This window comes from Pan paniscus, chromosome 1 (genome assembly GCF_029289425.2).
Source record: "Pan paniscus chromosome 1, NHGRI_mPanPan1-v2.0_pri, whole genome shotgun sequence".
In the NCBI taxonomy this organism is placed as follows: domain Eukaryota; kingdom Metazoa; phylum Chordata; class Mammalia; order Primates; family Hominidae; genus Pan; species Pan paniscus.
The window spans coordinates 89,873,300-89,891,208 of record NC_073249.2 but is presented as its reverse complement, the minus strand read 5'-3'; the positions used below and the strand labels follow the sequence as shown (position 1 = coordinate 89,891,208).

The following is a 17,909-nucleotide window of genomic DNA, read 5'->3' as shown; positions in this document are numbered from 1 at the left end:
GTCATACTGAAACAGCTAAACTTTAAGGGTTCAAGGCTGCCCTTACCTTTTTCAGTCTAAAAATTGCCCTAAAGATTTAGAAGGAGATGGTGGGTGGGCAGTGTTGAAGAGCATGCCTCTGGAACCAAACTACTTGGGTTCCTTCGTCTGCAGAATGGAATACTCACAATACCCGCTTTATAGGGTGGTTGTGAAAATCAGATGAACTAATGGCAGAAAGCATTCGGCATGGAGTTGGCACATGGTGAGGGCTCAATGAATGTGAGTCATGGTTATTACTGAAGGTTGGTTAAGCATAAAGACAGTGGGCTTTGGCATTAGGAAGACCTGGGGCCCCTTGGTAATTGGCCAGGGTCTGTGATTATTGAAGAGAATACACAGGAAGTCTCTAACATAAGACACGTGAATAGGTTTATTCAAGAACGTTAGCTGGCAGCACCAATCAGCCCACGGTCTAAAGAGACAGCAAGCATTGCTGTTGGAAGGTACAACCCAGCTCGGTGTTTTCCATGCCAGCCACCTGTTCACCAGATCAGCCTGTTACATATGAAGAGATGGAACATGCTGGGCTGATCCCCTTAACCACACTGTAAGGGCAACCCATTCCTTGTCTCTCAGGCTTCACACATCTCAGATTGGTTCATGCACATACATACCCTTTCCTCAACTTACGTCTTAAGTACAATGTGTCTGCCCTTCTTTCCTAAAATGGACTCGGCTCATGTTCTTGATTGCATGTCCTGTGACTCCCTGATGCTTATTGCTCTCAAAATGTAGGTTTCATACCACCTGCATCATAATCAAGCTGAGAGCTAGTTAAAATGCTTATTTGGGCCAGGCGCAGTGGCTCACACCTGTAATCCCAGCACTTTGGGAGGCCGAGGCGGGCAGATCACGAGGTCAGGAGTTCAAGACCAGCCTGGCCAACATAGTCAAATCCCATCTCTAATAAATATACAAAAAATTAGCTGGGCAAGGTGGCAAGTGCCTGTAATCCCAGCTACTCATGAGGCTGAGGCAGAAGAATCGCTTGAACCTGGGAGGCAGAGGTTGCAGTGAGCAGAGATCATGCCACTACACTCCAGCCTAGGTGACAATGCAAGATTCTGTCTCAAAAAACAAACAAACAAACAAAAAAGACAGAAACGCTGATTTGGACCCACTGAGTCATGATGGGAGAAAGCAGAGTGTGGCTTGTGAATCCACCTGCTTATCAAGGGCCCCCGGTGATTCTACTCTAAGCTAAAGTTTGGGAATCACTACACTTCACCTGCTCTTCTGTTCTGTTGGAGCAGAGAGGAAGTTCCCCAGCCGGTGATATCTTTTGTTTCCAATCACAAAGGGTTTCTTTCCCCCTAAGTAAAGCTATGAAACAACACTCTGCTTCATTCTTGGTCTGGCCTTTGGAGAATATGAGAGGGGCTCCGGGAGCTTTTAATCTGTTCTCCTGGGCTTTCTGAGGAGCTGTCTCAAGGACTGCCGCAGGGAAGCAGGTGCAAAGCCAGGGAGCTTCAACCACAGAGAGCCTGCTTTTATCTTTTCACACAGGGAGTTCTGATGCAGAACTTGTTTGAAAATGGTGTGCTCTTGCTAAAAGAAAAAAGTTTAGAATCTATGGATCTTGTCCAACCCTTTATTTCACAAATTAAAAACTAAAAGCAAACAAACAACAAACAAAAACCAGAGGTTCGGAGTGGTGGAGAGACTTCCTCAAGGTCACAGTTTAACGGCAAACCTGGGGCCAAAACTTGGGTCTCCCGGTGTCTTGTTGGCAGGATTTTACTTGATTAAACAAATTTGAGAAGTAACAAAACTATACCTGGCATATAGAAAGCCCTCAGTGTTATTATTATTGTCATCATCAATAATTTGTATTTGTATTCCTTTGCTGTTATTAATTTGTATTTGAGACTGGAGGCACACAAAGAAAGCACAAAGGAAACAGAGGGGAGTGGCTTGAGGGAAGCCCTGGGCCACCCAGACGGGTCTGCACACGATGCCATTTTTCTTAGTTAATTCAGCACTTTTCACAAGACAGGCTCAAACTCTAACTCATCAATGTCCCAGAGTTGATCAGAATCTGGAATGCTGCCTCATTTTATCAGAGATGTCATCAAACTGACATATAAAATTAGCCATTCATCCTACAATTATTTATCAAGCTTCAATTAAATGCCAGGCACTGTTCTAGGTGTGGGACACAGCAGTGAACAGGAAAACTTGAAGCTTACATTATTGTCGGAGTCAAGGTTGGGGGAAAGCAATACGCAACAAACAGATCTGTACCGTCTGATCAGAACACTTTATAAAGTACCGTGAGGAAAAACAAGGCAGGATAAAGGAACACCAAGGGATGGGGGCAAGAAGCCTTTGGTTAGAGTATTCTGATCAAATACGCCAGTTGCAGCTCCATCGCCTTGACATTCCCTCCCTGTACACAGTCAGTTTGGGGAGTTGTCAACAGAAGGCTGCCTAGGGAACATGGTGCTAGAGGAAAAGAGATGAGCTAAGATTCAACACTCTGATGACAATCTATGGTGTCCATCTCCAGCGAGGCTCCTTCTGTGAGGTTGCCTGGATACTGCATCTGGCTGACAGAGTCCCCAGACAGAACTTGAATAGGCACTGTCAGGGTGTATACTTCTATGACTCTCCTTTTGCAATGGGCCCACACCACCCATCTCATTTTTCTAATAAGGTATGTACCTTCATTTGATTATTTGTGTCATTAGGGATAATTTGCATACCTCATCTTTGATCCACTAAGTATTGTCTTAATACTTTGGAACTCAGAAAGCAATCTCATTTTCTCCTTTTCCAGGGCTATTCACTTTCCTTAGTCCCACATTAAAATGTTTCTTTTTAAAAAGATATAAATTATGCTTAATTAACAAATCATAATTATATTACATTTATATAGTACAATGTGATGTTTTGATATATGTCTACAATTCTGAGTGATTAAATCAAGCTAATTAACATATCCATCACTTCACTTCCTTGATATTTTTGTGGTGATATATTTGAAATTACACTTTTAGTTATTTTGAAATATACAACATACTATTATTGATTACAGTCATCCTGCTGTGCAGTAGATCTCAAAACTTATTCCTCTTGTTTAGCTGAAACTTTGTACCCTCAGACCAGTAATTCCCCATTCCTTCACTCCTCCTCTGCCCGCTGCCTCTGGGATCCATTATTCTTCTACGAATTCAACTTTTTTTATATTCCACATCTAAATGAGATCATGCAGTATTTATCTTTCTGTGCCTGGCTTATTTCACTTAGCATAGTATCCTCTAGATTCATTTGTGTTGTCCAAAATGACAGAATTTCATTCTTTTTAACGGCTGATTAGTATTCCATTGTGTGTATACACCTCATTTTCTTTATCTATTTATCCACTGATGAGCATTTAGATTGAGTCCACATCTTAGCTATTGTACATAATGCTACAATAAACATGGGAGTTCATGTTAAAGGGATATCTTTTCAACACAGCCATTTTAATTCCTTTGGATATATTCTCAGAAGTGGGATAGTTGGATCATATGGAAGTTACATTTTTAGTTTTTTGAGGAACCTCCATACTGTTTTCCATAACAGCTGTACTAATTTACACTCCTACTAACAGTGTACAAGTGTTCCCTTCTTTCTGTGTCTTCATCAACACATGTTATCTTTTATCATTTTGATAAAAGCCATTCTAACAGGTGTGAGGTGATACCTCATTGTGGTTTTAATTTGCATTTACTCAGTGATTACTGATCCTGAGCATTTTTTAATGAACCTGTTAGCCATTTGTATGCCTTCTTTTGAGAAGTGTCTGTTCTAGTCATTTGCCCATTTTTTAATCAAGTTACTTGTTTTCTTGCTAATGAGTTGTTTGGATTCCTTATATATTTTGGATTTTAACTCCTTATCAGATGTATAGTTTGAAAATATTTTTTCCCATTCTGTGGGTCTGTTCACTTTGTTGTTTTTGTTTTTTGTTTGTTTTTGTTTTTGTTTTGCTATGCATAAACTTTTTAGTTTTATGCAATCCCATTTGTTTATTTTTGCTTTTGTTACCTGAGGTGTCAGAGTCAAATCCAAAAAATTCTTGTCCAAACCAATGTAATGAGGGTTTCCCCTTATGCTTTCTTCTAGTAGTTTTATAGTGTCAAGTCTTACATTAAATTCTTTCCCGTTTTGAGTTTTTTTTTTATTATACTTTAACTTCTAGGGTACATGTGTACAATGTGCAGGTTTGTTACACAGGTATACATGTGCCATGTTGGTTTGCTGCACCCATCAACTTGTCTTACATTAGTTATTTCTCCTAATGCTATCCCTCCCTTGAGTTGATTTTTATGCATGGTGTAAGATAAAGATCTAATTTCATTCTTCTGAATGTGGATAACCAGTTTTCCCACACCATTTATTGAATAGATTGTCCTTTCCTCATTGTAGGCTTTTGGGACCTTTGTCAAAAATCAATCAACTATAAATGCATTGGTTTATTTCTGTTCCATTGGTTGATGGATCTGTTTTTATGCCAGTATTTGATTACAATTTCCTTATAATATACTTTAAAGTCAGGTCGTGTGATGCCTCCAGCTTTGTTATTTTTGCTCAAAATTGTTTTGGCCATTTGTGGTCTTTTGTTGTTCCCTACGAACTTAAGGATTGTTTTTCTATTTCGTGAAGAGTGGCATTGGAATTTTAATAGAGATTGCCTTGAATCTGTAGATTGTTTTGGGTTAATATGGACATTATAACAGTATTAACTTTTCCAATCCATGAACATGGAATATCTTGCCGTTTATGTGTGTTTTCATCCATTTCTTTCATTAGTGTTTTATAGTTTTCAGTATATAAGTCTTTCACCTCCTTAGTTAAATTTACATCTAACTATTTTATTTTATCTTTTGTTGCTATTGTAAATGGGATCATTCTTAATTTTCTTTTTGGATAGCTTGTTATTAACATACAGAAATGCCACTAATTTTTATATGTTGATTTTGTATCCTGCAACTTTATGGAATTTGTTTATCAATTCTAAGGGTTTTTGATTTTTAGAATTTTTTATATATATAAGATCATTTCATCAGCAAATGAAGACAATTTCACTTCTTCCTTTACTATTAAGATGGCTTTTATTTCTTTCTCTTGAATAATTGCTCTGGCTAGGACTTCAAGAACTACGTTGAAAACGAGTAGTGGAAGTGGGCATCCTTGTTGTGTTTCTGATATTTGAAGAAAAGCTTTCAACTTTTCTCCATTGAGTATAATATCAGCTGTGGGCTTGTTGTATATGGATTTTATTGTGTTGAGGTACATTCTCTCATGCTTACTCTTTTGAGAACTGTTCACACCACCCCATCTCATTTTTGTAATTCTTTAGGGATAACGTGCATGCCTCATCTCTGATGTACCAAGTATTTACTCAGCACTTTGAGACTCAGAAGGCAATCTCATTTTCTCTTTTCTCAGGGCTACTCACTCCTCTCCTTCCCATTAAATATTTTCCATTATCACATGCAAAATCGTCTCTCTTCCCTATCAAGTTCCCCAAATACCCTGCCAGTTACAATGGTTTTGTGGCACCCATGGTACTCTTCTCTCTTGGTCAAATCCTTCTTTGTAGTGGGGAGAGAGGGACTGTCTGGGATTCTGACCTTGAACATTGAAGGTGGCTCGGAGTTTGAGTCATTGGATTGTGAGGCAGGATTTCCTATGTCTGAGAGGTTTCTTCTCTGAGAGGAAAGAAGCCTGGTAGCAGCACACCAACAATGGAGACATTTTCTTCTAGTCTATGGAAATGGTTAAGAAGTAGGGAAGGCCCGGGCACGGTGGCTCACACCTGTAATCTCAATACTTTGGGAGGCTGAGGCAGGTGGATCACCTGAGGTCAGGAGTTCGAAACCAGCCTGGCCAACATGGTGAAACCTCGTTTCTACTAAAAAAAAACAAAAATCAGCCAGGTGTAGTGGCAGGCGCCTGTACTCGGGAGGCTGAGGCAGGAGAACCACTTGAACCCAGGATGTAGAGGTTGCAGTGAGCGGAGATCGTGCCACTGGACTCCAGTCTGAGTGACAAAGCGAGACTCCACCTCAAAAAAAAGAAGAAGAAGAAGAGGTAGGGAAGGGCTTGGGGATTCCCCCTCAAACTACTAGAAGAGGAAATGGGAAACAGAAGGAGAAGTGGAGGGTCAAGGAGCAACCACTCCAACAACTCTCTGGATGGAGGAAGAAGAGGTGGAGAGAAGTTTTCTATGATGGACAATTTCTAGCACTAGGCATAGCCAATTTTGCTGACTGTGGATAGCTGCCTGGGGGGATGGATAAGGGGGGAAGGGGTATAGTCCCTAACTCTTTACTTTCCCAAGCTCACCTGATGAGGTATTACCCAAAGGCTATGCAGCTAAGTCCTTCCTCTAGAACAGTGGCTGCTGAACTTAAAAAAAAAATCCATGCAAACTTTCCTCAATGGAAATATTACAAGAAACTCAATATGATAAAAAATAAATTATTCTTGTAGAAGCTGGAGGGAGTATCCCATCTCAGCACTTTGCTTAAACCCCAAGGCAATGCCTTGGAGCCTTAAGGGTTCTAGGGAGCCCCTCTGCTCGGGGATTGCAGATGGGCAAAACAATGGGGCAGCATTGGCAGGTGTAATTCCTGGACTTTCATCTCCATTTCAAGTAGAATAGCTGGATTTTCACCTAGTTACATATTGGGCTTATGAAAATATTTCCTGGACAGGGGAGAGGAATATTTTCCTTAAAAACACGTTCCTACACCCCACTCAAAATCCTTTAAAGTAGTGTTTATTAGCCGGGTGCAGTGGCTCATACCTGTAATCCCAGCACTTTGGGAGCCCGAGGCAGGCAGATCATTTGAGCCCAGGAGTTCAAGACTCACCTGGGTAACATGGCAAAACACTGTCTCTACCCAAAATACAAAATTAGCTAGGCATGGTGGTGCACTGGTGCACTTCTGTAGTCCCAGCTACTCAGGAGGCTGAGGTGGGAGGATCGCTTGAGCCCGGGGGTGAAGGGGGAGTGGAGACTGCAGTGAGCCGTGATCGCACCTCTGCACTCCAGTGTGGGTGACAGAGCAAGACACTTCTCAATAAATAAATAAATAGATAAATAAATAAATAAAATAGTATTTATCCCCTTTTGTATAGCCTTAAAACCACAAAAGCATGCCATATGCTCCTATATGTAATCATGGCTCACTCTGGCAGAGGTCCTCAAAGTTGGGCTTTCTGCCTCCATTGAGAATCACTAACCTGGGTTTAGCTGAATGATTAGAAAGATAAAACCCAAGCCACCTCATATGAGGATAGTGCAGACTTGCTCCCCTGAAATGCTTTGTTGCAATCAATGACCGTGGCCTGTGTCAAAGAGTGTTATAAAGCAGGAATATTCAGAGGGGCTATGGAAAAGATAAGGCTAAAGATGCTGTTCATTATCATCGCACAGTGTTTTCTTGAGAAAAAATGCCTCCTAGTGGTAGGAACAGCAGGGCCATTTCTCTGAGCAGCCCTGTGATTTTACAGTAGACTTTATTGTCCTCTTGGAGTTGCTGCTGGAAAGCAGAAGGCTGCATTTGTAGAACTCCCATAGCCATGGATAGAACACTAAAGCATAGTTTGGATACTGAGCTTGTTCCTTGCTGCAACTTATTTTCCTACCCTACTTTCTTCTAACCTCATCTTCCTAACTAGTATTTTATCTTGCGACAGTGTGTACATTTTCTAAGACGTGTGTGAGAGTTTAGCCAAGTGTACAGTCAGAAAGAATACAGTCTACACAGGACAGCCCTCACTTCTGATACCAACTGCAAGTTCAAGGAGTTCCAAAAACTACCCTCAGTTTTAATAATTTGCTAGAAGGATTCACAGAATACAATGAAAGCTGTTATATTCATGGTTATGTCTTATTGTAGAGGAAGGACACATATTAAAATCAGCCTAGGAAAGAAGCGCACAGAGTCCAGGGAAGTACTAAGTACGTCCTTTCCCATGGGGTTAGGACAAGGTACTCTTCTGGCATCAGTGTGTAACAATACACACACAATATTTCCAACCAGGAAAACTCGCCCAAGCCTCAGAGTTTTTACTAGGACTAAATCACACGCTGCCCACGTGGCTGACTGTCAGTCACCGGCCCTTCCAAAGGTCAGGTTGACACCTTTGTTCTCCAGTCCCTCTGGAGGTAGAAATGATAGTGCTTGGCATAAATCCCTCATCATAAACCACACTGTTGAACTGTCTGATGGCCAAGGCCCCTAGACAAACAAAGACACTCTTATCAGGCATGGCATTCCAGGGCCTAGAGATCCGCAGCCCACAGCGGAGGGCAAAGGCCAGACCTCTCTTTGGGAAAGGCTGATTCTTCGCTAGGCAACGAAAATTCATCTTTAGAACAAGCCAACGAGAAGGAAGGAAGGAAGGAACAAACCAACCAATCAAACCGGACTCCTCAATCCTGCCCTGCACTGACAATGACACTGCTGGAGAACAAGGTCCCTCAGGGAGAAGTCCAGGGTGAAGGATTCTAGCAGGGACCCTCTGTGCTCTTAGCCGTTGAGCCCCTTTATGAGCTGGTACCCTGGGTTGGAGAAGGGGAGTTAAGGGGCCACCCAGCTCTTAGTGAGGTGAAGAGAGATATCACATAGTGTCCTCTGAGACCAAGGAAGGTGCAGAGATGCTCAAGCACATCAAGGCTGACTTGGACTCATTCTATCACCTCATTTTATTGGGTAAGATTCCTAGGCATAGAAGGTTAGGACATGCAGCAGAAAGTGGGAGTCCTGGCAGCTGTGCAGGACCATTTGGGAAGGACGCAGGGTCAGGGTCACAGTTGACACCCAGGCCCTTAGAGCTACTTTCGTGAATCTTCAGGCCGCACCTGGACGAAACAGCTATTGTTTCTCCCCTGGCACTCTGAGGAGTCCTGGGGAACTCAGAGGCCTGTGATTGCCCCCTTACCCCCGCCACCAAAAAACAAAACAAAAAAAAACTTGTCTGTAAGGCCATGGAGCTCCCTCTGCAGAACAGCATACAGACCCATGTCAATGGCTCACCCCAGCAGCAAACGGGAAGCAGAAGATGTAGACAACCCTTGGGGGAGGGTGCCTAGAGAGCTTGGAGAGTCATGAGGGCCAAGCTGAGGATTCTGGGCTCCTGTAGGTCTCCCAAGCCCACATGCACACGAGACTCCAGCTCCTTCCACCTCTCTGTTCATGCCCTGTGTGTGCCTCTAGCTCTGGCCCCCACCTCGCCCCTCACACACACCCTACAGCCTCACTGCAGGAGAGAAGTTGCCTATGTCTTAGGCCAAGAGCTAGAAGGCAGCTCAGTGTTGGTGAGACCACAGGAAACCAGTTCTCTGGGAGGATCCACAACTTCTGTGGTTGTGAAAAGGAGACACATCTCACTGCTTGGGCCCTGTTGCCCTTGTTTTCCTAACGCTTGAGATTCCTCTGCCTCCACACATCTGCCTCCTCCAAGCTCCCCTCACTCCATGCCAGGCTGCTGAGGGTGCAGTGATGACTGAACCATTAGCCTAGCCCCCAGGGCTCAGAACCCAGTTAAAGGACAAGATGCACCAACAAGGGAGAGCTTTTGGGCTCACTCCTCTCTCTGGAGATGCTGTTCTCAGCCTTGCAGGATGGGGTCCCAGCATCCTGCTCTGACTTCACTGGGAACAAGAGGGAAACAGCTCCACCATGGGGAGCCGGGTGATCCCCAGGACAGATACCCAAGATCTCTCTATTGAGGTAGAACAAGTACAGGATTGGAGGGGAGCCCCTCTGGGTCTCACAGAGGAGCTGTACCACATCTTCCACAGCAGGGTCAGCGGGACCGTGGTGCAGAGTGAGCACAGGACGGGACACAGGAGCTGGGACACACATGGGATGGGAAGCTCAGCCTAACCACCCAAGACCCTGGCTCCCTCCTCTCTTGGGGACACTTCCCACAACTCCTCTCCTCCCAGGGGGTCCCACTGCATGATGCTCAGACCCCTGGGGGCGTCGCCACTCCCTCGCTCATTTACCCTGCACTCTGATCTCCAGCTGGGGGCTCCGCTTCTGGACCTGGCCACCCTCAGGGGCCACCTCACACCAGTAAAGCCCAGAGTCTCCCTCCTTGACTCCTGAGATGCAGAGTTCTGGGTGGGGGGCCCCTGTCCTGCAAGGTGTGGCCATCCTTGTGGAAGGAGAAAAGGAGCCTCGAGGCTGACCTCAGGGGGTGCAGCTTTGTTTGACATCTCAGGGTAACCAGGCTTCCCTCTTAGGGCTCAGGAGAGGGGGCAACACTCAGTACTGGAGGTGGGAACCGCTCTGGGGAGATGCAGGCCCAGGACTCAGGAGGGGAGTCCTGGATGATAAAGCCCCAGGAGGCTGAGGCCTGAGCTTCTACTCATCCCAGGCTGCAGCCCGGGAACCCCAATGGGAGGCAGTTTCATCACCAAGACCTGTCCTCTTGTCCTCACCCACAAGCTCTGAAATGACTCCCACACAGCCAGACCCTTCTGGAATCTTGGAAGGCAGAGGCAGAGGGGGCCTTCGAGGTCCTCTAGTCCACAGAGGGGAAGGGTGAGCCTGGACTGGTCCAGGCTCTTCCCAGTGCCCCACTCCCAGGAATCTCCCCCCTCCTTCCCCTGGCTACATGTGTCCCCCATGGTGGGGAGAGGCGGGTATTGAGACATCTTGGGAAACCTCGGGGCCCCACACATTGGCCCAGCATGAGGGGCAGCCAGAGACAGGGGTCCTGTCCAGAGAGCTACTGACCTCTACAGACGGGACCCCTGAGAGGCACCTCCTGCCCCACAAACTCCCAAGCTGGTGACTCACCTTGGACTTGAACCATGGCAGTCTCTGAAGTCTGTGTGAATGTCTGCGGAATATACATCACCTGCCCAGTGCAGCTGTACTGGCCACGGCTCTGCATTGTTGCTCCTCTCATGGACAGAGTCTGGTTTTCCTTAGAGAAATGAAGGAATTTTCCATCTCTGTAGAACTTCACCTGAGACAGTGGTGTATTCTTCCATCCCTGACATCGCAGAGTCAGGGCATCTCCTTCAAACACAGGGTTTGGCCAGGCTTGGAGGTACAGCCAGGCTGCAAGACAGAGGAACAGGGCAGCCCTGGAGCTGCAGGTCCCATCAGTCACTTCTCTCCCTCTGTCCTCCAGCCTAAGGCCTCTGCTGGGGATGGAGGCCCTTGGATGGTACCAGTGCAGTGTCACTGTCTCCAGTCCTTCATGCTGACCAGAGAAGGGCAGGACCTGGACTTCCTTTTACTCCCTCTCCTCCCTTTCCTTCTCTCCTTCCTCTTCTCTTCCCATCTGCCTCTATCCTTTCCCTTTTCTTCTCCCTTTTTCTCTCTCCCTGATCCTACCATATATTGGGTTTTCTTCCCCATTGACATGTTTGGTTCCAGCTGGAATCATCCCAATTATGTAGCTATCTTATTCCTCCTGAACAGATTCCAATTTCTTCACACTTCACATGCTGCCCCAGTCCAGGCTGACCCAATAGTCCCCACCTCCAGTTGTCACTGGAGGTGTCACTGGAGAATCCAGGGATTGAAGGAGCCTGATCTGGCTCACTCCTACCTTCTTCCTAAAGGCTCCCAGAGGTCCAGACTCCATTGATGCCCCACACCAATACCGATCCCCAGCAGGGGCTTCAGTTTCCACCCTAGCCATGCAAAGGCCCTGTCCTGTCTGTTCTCATCCTGAACTTACATTCTCTGTCTTGATTGGGCAGGACAAGGGTCTCTCCCCAGGTATGGAATCTCCCATAGGTCAGGTAGCCTCAAGAGCCAACAGCCATGGCTGGGAGTCAGGCCTGAGGATCATGATGAAGGATGGCAGAAATGGGGTTCATGGAAGAGTTCCCTTCTCATTCCCATTATGAGCAAAAAGAACACAGGTGTAATCAGCCTCTTCCTCGACCATAGGCACCTTCCATCACTCCTGGAACTTATGAGGCTCACAAGGTCCCTGAGCATAGGCCTGGGTGTTCAAACCTGGTTTCTCTATTACCACCAACCACAGAGCACTTGGGTTTCCAAGTGTGGTCTGAACTCCTTCCCCAAGCAGTAACATAGATAACTCCCTGGGAGTCTCAGTACTCATATGTATGTCAGAGATCTCATCTCTTTAACAAAGGTACTGATTCAATGGAAGGCAGAGAAGCAGGATTTATTTGTTATTCATTCATTGACTTATTCATTCATCAATCATTTATTGAGTACCTCTACATGCCAGGCCCTCGGGTATATGCTAGTTCACAGTGTAGAAAGCAAAAAAAGAGATAAAGTGTGACAGAGGGGGCACAGAGAGGAACTGCTTAGTTCTACCTGGGGAGGACACCCAAGGAGGTGAGATTGCCTTGACCTCATCTTGCAAGATAAGTATTCAGTATAAGGGAGATGTAGGGAGATGCTGTTTCAAGATGTAGCCACATGAGCAAGGACACAGCCAGGAGTAGTCTGGGAACTGGTGGAGTGTGGCATGGCTGGAGAGGCAGGCTGTGAAGAGGTTGTGCTAAGAAGTAAGCCTGGGGAGGCAGTAATCAGACGAACTCAAACTACACCAGAGCAGTGGGAAAGGAAAGGAGGGATTTGAAATTGGGAGTAATTGAATCAAACTTGCATTCGAGATCTGATGGCTGCCAAGTAAAGAATGATCAGAACAGGGTGAGAAAAAGACTGAGCCTATTGCAATTGCCTGGGCAAGAGAGTGAGGTGTCAGCTGAAACAATGGCAGTGAGGTGAAAAGGAGGGCGTAGATCCGAGTGACACTAAGGAGGTAGAATCTATAAGACTTGATGATACAGACTTGAAGATTTGATGAGGGTGAGGGACAAAAGAGAAGGAGGAATTCAGGATAATAGGAAATTGAGGACAAGACGCTGATCTGTAGGAAAATGTAAGTTAAAATGTGTCCATCTTCAGAAGAGATGTTCTTGGCATGGCCAGGTGGAGATATCCCTCAGTTAAAGTCTATATGTAACTTCAGGATCTGTTCTGGGCTGGAGATAGAGACTTGGGAGTCATTTACATTTGGTGGTGCTTGAAGCCAGCTGTGTGGATGGAGCACTCCAGAACTCAAGGAAGGAGTATAAATTGTAGTGTGTGTGTGTGTGTGTGTGTGTGTGTGTGTGTGTGTGTAAGTTGTTTTTAACCTATTGCTTTTTATATATAAAGAATATCTATATAATATATATGGCTTAAAATAGCACAAGGGCAAAAACAACTAAGATGGTTATTAATAAGGAATTTGTTAAATAAATTATGGTCCAGCCATATAATGAAATATAATGTAGCCATGAGAAAGAACAAGGTAGATCCATAAATACCTGTATGGAATGAGCCCAAGATAAAGTGTTAGTGAAAAACACTAAAAGCAACATGTGAAGCCATGTGTACAGTGCACCTCCATTTGTATATAAAAAGAAACATGCATACATATTCACACACATATGTATGCTTGCATATGCATATAAAATGTTTAGAATGTAAGGGAAGACTGGGTAACCAACTCATGGGCTAGGGTGAGGGAGAAACAATTTTCACAATGTGCTTCTTTGTTCTTTTTTTAAAAATTTAATGCATTTACTATATTCACATATATGTTTCAATTAAAAAGCTACATTAAATAAAATATCCCAATCTTCTTTATTTCCCCATAGAGCTTTCAATAAACCTCTCTTTCTTGAAGTTACCTGAGAATGGATCCATTCCCTGCAACTGAAGATTCTAAGGAACTGGGTTTCTCAGTATACAATGGGAATGGTTGGGAGGAGGTAAAGAGTAGAAGACAGTATCAAGAATCCAGAGCCCAGCACCTGTAGTCCTAACTATTCAGATTCCTTGAGCCCAGGAGTTTGAGTCCAGCCTGGACAACATATTGAGACCCCCATCTCTCTAAAAAAAAAAGAGAAAGAAAGAAGGAAAGAAAAAAAGAAAGAAAGAAAGAAAGAAAGAAAGAAAGAAAGAAAGAAAGAAAGAAAGAAGGAAAGAAAGAAAGAGAAAGAAAGAAAAGAAGATTGTAGCTAGGGGGAGAGTAGGTGAAAAGATGAACAACATGACCGGGAAGACTTCCTAATCTCACCACAGCCTGGCTCTACCTTAAGGTAAGTAGATGGACAAGTATAGCTACCTGGGTCACAGATGCTAAGATGACATCCAGACAGGTCAGGAATTAAGAAGAAAGGCAGATAAGGAAGGATAAACCGTATCTTATAAGACAAATTCCTGGCACTCTTTTCTTTTTTAAGTTTCCTTTTTGCTTTCCCTAGTCCTGCATTTTTGTTGAAGGCGGAAGATTAGAGAGAGACAAAGAATGGCTGAGTTGATATCCTTGTAGTTACAGTCTGAGTTCCCAGGTAGTACCGGAAGATGTGAGGTTAGCAGATGTAGTCTTTACTTCAGGAGAAAAAGAAGAGTTTTCTGCTAGAAATTGGTTCTTGTCTCTTTTCTACCCTCCTCCCATGCCATCTCCCCTGTTATAGAAAAAATTAGTCATGTCCCTGCAGTGTTAGCTCCCTATAGGGCCAGTGACAGCATCCTTCAGCTACTGCTGGTAGGGCTAGGACTTCACTCAGTAGAGAAGCCTGGTGTAAATGGAAGAAAATGACCAAAGAAAAGCGGAACGTGACCAGGCATAGATGTTTGCCACCAGGAACTGGGGAGGGAAAGGACCCTGAGGCTTTCTCGCCTAGACCCAGACCACAGCCCTGTGCAGACAGGCACAGAAGCCTGAGCTCAGTAAGATGGAGCCAGCCATCTACACCTCAGCCAGACAGCTGTCCCCTCAGACAGACATTTCCAAACAGCCCAAGTGGTCAGAATGGGACATGAACATAGGCGTACTCATGGAGACATGCAGGAACATGAGATCAAAGGCTCGCCAAACTTTCCATCACAGGGACCTGCCATGGGGAAAAGGGAGGGGGTGAGATTAGATAATAAGGACCTCCTGACAGAAAGAGTGGTTAGAAGTGGGACTGGTGCATACAGGAGGATCTGTGGCCTTTCTTCCTCCCTCTTCCTACACAGATTTGAAAACTGCCAGCCCCCACCACTGCCCCACCCCACCAGGTCATAGTTCCTATTAAGTTCCATAGGAACATTTCTGCACTGCATCCTGGCCATCCTGGCTTCAGGGTCGCCACAGAGTGAGCCCATGTCATACCCCTCCCCACTTCAGGAGGAACAAGACAAAAGGGCCAGGTGAGACCTCAGTGACAACCACCTCGTCCTCCAAGAAGAAGCAGGCAGGACAAGACTTAGGGGTGGGAGAGGGGGGCAGGCGAGGGGAACTTCATAAAGGAGACCTTGACTTTGGGGTTGTTAGGAAAAAGGTGGCTTTAGACAGGACTCCAGATCTGACAAGGTGGGTCTCAGGCACATAGGAAGATTTCCTAATATCTCCAGAACCTGGCTCTACCTTAAGGTAGGTAGATGGACAAATGTAGCCACCTGGGTCACAGATGCTAAGATGGCATCCAGACAGGCCAGCAGCTAAGAAGGGAGACAGATGAGGATGCAGAAACTGTATCTTATAAGACAGATCCCTGGCACTCTTTTCTTATTTAAATTGCCCTTTTGTTTTCCCTAGTCTTTAATAAAAGCTTGACTGAAGGTACCAAGGTGTGCTGAAGTGGAAGCAAAGTTCTCCAAATTCCAGCATGGTAGACATCAGTGGTGGTAACCAAGGAAAGACCCCAAGACAAGGTGAACCTCAAAAATGGAACCTCAAGTCTATGCAGTCCAGCTGCCCTCCCCACCAGAAAGTCCTCGTTCCAGCCCAACATCAGTGCCTCTGAGTTTGGTTACTAGAAACAAAGGAAGAATTTCCTTGTAAAAATATAGACAGAGTAGTCCCTGGCTTTCTCCTCTTGCAGGAAGGAGGGATTCTCCCATTCCATACCATCTTTCCCCCACACTGGCCCCAGAAATACTTAATTCAACTATGTGGAAATAAAGATTGTTTTTGGTTTGAGGGCATAGGGATCCATTTATCCTTATTCTTTATGAGGCACTAAATTAGCTTTGTATGTTATTAAATGTGTCTCGTCAATGCTGTTGGCATTGTTTCATTTTAACTTCTATTTGGTGATGTTCAATTTTCTGAATGTGTGGATCACTTAGCATGAGCAGAAAACCCTGCAAAAGTGGTGGAGGTAAGGAAAGGTTGTAATAATGGTTACAAAGCAGGAGCAGCATAAGGCTACCTAGGTGGTACGGTTTGAGTTGTTTTGGGAAAGCCCTTCTTAATCACCTCTCTCTAGGACACCACCCCAACACACATGAAATTCCGCTGATGTCTTTTTGGTTGCCACTATGTTCCCCAAGTTCTTTTAATATGCAAACACTGGTAGGAAAATAAGAAGAAATCACATCATATCTCTGTTTAGAAACTGGTCTAAGATGTTTATAAATGTTCAGAAAAAATGTAAATCTCCTTGGGTAAGCAGGCTTAGATGAAACTATGAGCTCATGTTGGCAAATGTGCAAGCTTTAGCATTTAAGCCAAGTGCTTTAAATCAATCTGAGCTTCAAAAGGCAATAGTTAAAAGTCAAAGTATGGTAGACAAAAAAATATTTTCTTGACTGGAAGAGATCTTCATGAGACTCTTTACCATGAATTACCTAGAGAAAATAACGTAAGGCAATCTTTTTTTTTTTTCACTTTAATTCAACTCAACAAAGATGTATTTAATTCTACTATATGTAAGTAAAACTGAAGACATAGAGTTGCATAAAACAGTTCTGTCCCCAGACAGTCTAGCCATGCAGGACAAAACATGTATGGAGACACAAAGCGAAGTGTCAGGTTGCTGTGAGAGTTTAAAGAAGGGAGATAGCCCATCCTGTTGGAGGTCTCACCAATAGCATTAGAAGGGATTTGGAGGCAGCCATAAATTAATAAACTGTACATGAAGGAACTGGCTCAGAGATTGAAAATCACAGGACGTTTTAGGAAACTTTGGGTGGTGAGGTCTGGATGGAGCACAGAATCGGCGTGGGGAGTTAGAGGAAAATTAGGGTCGGGGAGAAGATTGGGATGCTCTGAGCAAAACCAAGGCAAAGGAAGTTTAAGGCCAATCAGCAACGTGTGTCTTCCATCCTTTTCCTTTTCTTCTGCTGTGGAGGGTTCATCCCTCTCCAGTCAACAGAACAATGATTCTGAACACACTCCCAAGAGGGACTTCTGGGCTGCAGGCACCTCCCCACGGTGGGCTGTGCACTTGGACCTGCTCCTGTCAGGGGGACTCGCCTTCTCATCTGGCTTGGTGCCCATCCTCCTGAGACCCCTCTTCCCAGCCTCTTCCCCTCTGCCACATCCCCCGACGCCCTCCACCAGCCTTGTACCTTTCGTTCCTTTACCTCATGGCTGAAAGTGACTGGTGGTACAAAGACACCCAACCTCACTGCCCAAGTGCCCGCCCACTTCCTTCACTGATGGGCAACAGAGATCCCTGAGGAGCAAGGGCTAAAGTGGGTTTAATTTCACCTCATGTCAGAGCTCAGCCCTATTTAATGCTTACTGTTCACTCTATTTTTTTTTTTTTTCAGATAGAGTTTCAATCTTGTTGCCCAGGCTGGAGTGCAATGGTGCGATCTCAGTTCACCCCAACCTCCGCCTCCCAGGTTCAAGTGATTCTCCTGCCTCAGCCTCCTGAGTAGCTGGGATTACAGGCATGCGCCACCACGCCCGGCTAATTTTATATTGTTAGTAGAGATGGGGTTTCTCCATGTTGGTCAGGCTGGTCTCGAACTCCCGATCTCAGATGATCCACCCGCCTCAGCCTTCCAAAGTGCTGGGATTACAGGCATAAGCCACCGTGCCCAGCCTTACTACTGTTCACTCTCTAATGCTTTCCATGCTCTCTT

General features: G+C 44.9%; 1 pseudogene; it reads right to left on the bottom strand.

Moving 5' to 3' along the window:
* Positions 1-9,587: 9,587 nt before the first annotated feature.
* Positions 9,588-17,909, bottom strand: part of LOC100978098 (Fc receptor-like protein 6) — a 49,540-nt pseudogene continuing 41,218 nt past the window's right edge.